The sequence below is a fragment of the Barbus barbus genome (assembly GCF_936440315.1).
Source record: "Barbus barbus genome assembly, chromosome: 9".
NCBI classification, from domain to species: domain Eukaryota; kingdom Metazoa; phylum Chordata; class Actinopteri; order Cypriniformes; family Cyprinidae; genus Barbus; species Barbus barbus.
The window spans coordinates 14,561,413-14,564,159 of NC_136737.1; the positions used below are offsets into that span (position 1 = coordinate 14,561,413).

The 2,747-nt window shown below is 38.6% G+C and overlaps 1 pseudogene across 1 annotated transcript; it reads right to left on the bottom strand.

The window, feature by feature from the left end:
• Window positions 1-1,448: 1,448 nt before the first annotated feature.
• On the bottom strand, window positions 1,449-2,747 carry LOC306875242 (forkhead box protein C2-like; annotated as a pseudogene). The gene is made up of 2 exons: window positions 2,364-2,747; window positions 1,449-1,800 (listed from the first exon to the last, which is right to left on the bottom strand). The product of its transcript is annotated as a forkhead box protein C2-like (transcript).

Here is a 2,747-nt window from a genome sequence, read left to right on the forward strand (position 1 = left end):
TGACATCTTTACAGCAAGTGTGACATAAATGTGCATGAATAGGGTGTATGAATAGGGTCACTAATTTGACTTCTTTTCTCCAAGTGGGTCAAGGATATACGAATGACTGCAGACACTTTTCGAAAGTGAAGTGGGACGAGTGCTGTCTTCCTGAAGCTGGCAGGAATTAGAGACCGATTTTCAGAGGCATCAGAAAGAATGTAAGATGAAATCATATTTTAGCCAGTAATTATTCTGTCCAGATGACTCACATTAGCTCACGACCCTCTTGTTCTGCTCGAGGTAATGCAGTTTTGAGGCTTCATCTTGCCCCACACTCGACTACCTCATCCCTCCCTCCATATTCTCCAGCAGCAGTGTAGGTCCTCACCCGAGGAACGCTTACCAGATTATGCTGTGTGATAAGCTTCCTATTTTTCGAAACTGCATGGAGATTTATGGGATTATCTGGGTACTTATCCCGGAGTCGGCTTTGGGCAGCCTGCCGAAATCTCTTAGGACTCAAGATTTGGCTTCTGAGCTCTTCTGTCTAATTATTATCTGGAGTGGCCGCAGCCGTGAAGAATGTGTTCATTTTTTTACACCATGAGCAATGTGCTCCCAAAGAGATGCTCGCACACTAACACGCTTGGTGAGGAATTAAATGGTATTATTGTATTACCGGTTTTAAGAATTTGTTCTGTTGCAGTCTAAGGTTTCACATAGCTTTCCTATATCTGTTTAAGCACACAGGATTTTTTTTATGTTCCTTATGGACCTCATTAGTTAAAACTCTAAAAGCGTTTTTTAAATTTATTTTATTTGGCTTATTATTTGGTTTATGTATTCCTGGGTTGAGTACATAATGTTGATTTACACAAAAAAGTATTGAGGCATTTACAATGGAAGTAAGTGGCAGCCAAGCTGTAAACATTAAAAAAACAGTATGGTTTCAGTAGTATAGATACATGATGTAAATAAATGTGTTTCAATGTGATTTTATTGTTAAAAAAAAGCCTAACTTTTTTTGTGTAATGTTATATGCAATTTTGCCATAAACACTAAAACCCTTAAGCGCCTGTTATAAAACGATGATTTAAACAGCTTGATAGCTCAAGTAATACACACGTTTTAACAGAAGATTTAATGTAAGTGCTTTTATAAAGGATATGCCCCTTCCACTGTAAGTGCCTCATCGTAACCTCAATTTTTTAATCTTTATTTTTTAATGAAAATGAGTGACGAGTGGAAATGATTTTCTGTAGTAATAAACTTTATATCACAATATTCTAGGTATTTAACCTGGAATATTCCTTTAAAAAATGCAATGGACAAAAAAAATACATGCTATAAATCCAAATTTATTCATTTTCCTTTTATGAACAGTTTTGCACTTGGCTTACAAAATATGTACAATTACATTTTCAACAGTTGAACAGCATGAAGAAATAATTTGAGTGTAGATCTGGTTATATCAGTCCATGAAGGGATGGCCTACTACGGTGTGTCTGAAGTGCAGCCCAGTTCCCGTACACTCTGGGCGAGAATCAATGGATGCGTCAGTGGACAACACCAACATGGTGTCCGTTTCAGGTGGCTGAGACTTTGGTAATGCGTGGGTAGCGCGAAGGGCAGCTGCCCTGTTACTCTGCGAATCCTTCTCCGGGCACGTCGCCGGTGGTAGTCCCCGTTAGAGAAGTCTTGAAAGTTGGCTGGATGAATAGCCCAAAAATGGCCCTTGCCATTGTCACTGCGACCGGCTTTGATGAAGCACTCGTTCAAAGAGAGATTGTGTCTGACGCTGTTTCTCCAGTTCTTGTCCTGTTTAAAGAGTATGTGAATTATGACTCATCTGAAAGTCAGAGATGATACTTTGACTTAATGAATATGAGTTCTCAGAGTTGTATCTTGCAAATCAGACCAAAATTTTGATGTTGTGACTCACAAATTCACTTTAAATCAAAACTTTTGGTTTCACAGATAAAAACCCATATGTAAGTCTTCATCAGATTGTGGGATTAAAAATCTTAATGTAAAATCCTGTGCTTTGAGGCTTTTTCAGATTGCTAATTCAAATTCAAGTTCATAATATTCTAGTTTGTTTTATTTTCTTTCTTTGTGCAGTAGGTCTTCTGAAGAAGTGCTTTGCCACTTCTGAAAGGTTTCGTAGACTTTTGAGCACTTCAAGTAATGTTTAAACATTGAATTCAGTTAGAGCTACTGTTTGGTTATGAATACAAATGGTAATGGGAAGAAGTCACAAGGATGTAGATCACTATGTTGATGAGATGTAAGTTGTTGACCATCTTTTACAAAATTGCTTAACCTAACTTCCAGACAGAACTCTTTGAGGAAGCTTAGTTGCTTTCATGAAGATACAATACCTTGCTTTTGAAGTAAGCATAGTGATCCATGATCCATTGGTAAATATCACATAGCAGGAGCTTCTTTTCATCTGAATCCAGGATGGCCATGGAAATGAGGGCAATATAGGATTGCGCTGGCTTCTCATCTGTTCCTTCACTCTTCAGATTTGTCTTCTCGTGCTCCTCTTCACATCTGTTTTCTTCATACTCCTGGTCCTCTGATTTTTCGCTATTCTGTTCTGAGAGAGTTTCATTGACTGTGCATTGAAGACCTTCAGATGGAGGGCCATTGTCCTCTGGTTCTGCCTTCTCATCGTTGCGTCCTTTATTGTACAACAGATAGTCAATAGTGAACTGTAGTCCCAGTTGTTCTCGATTGCTGCGGCATGAATTGTCCTCCAT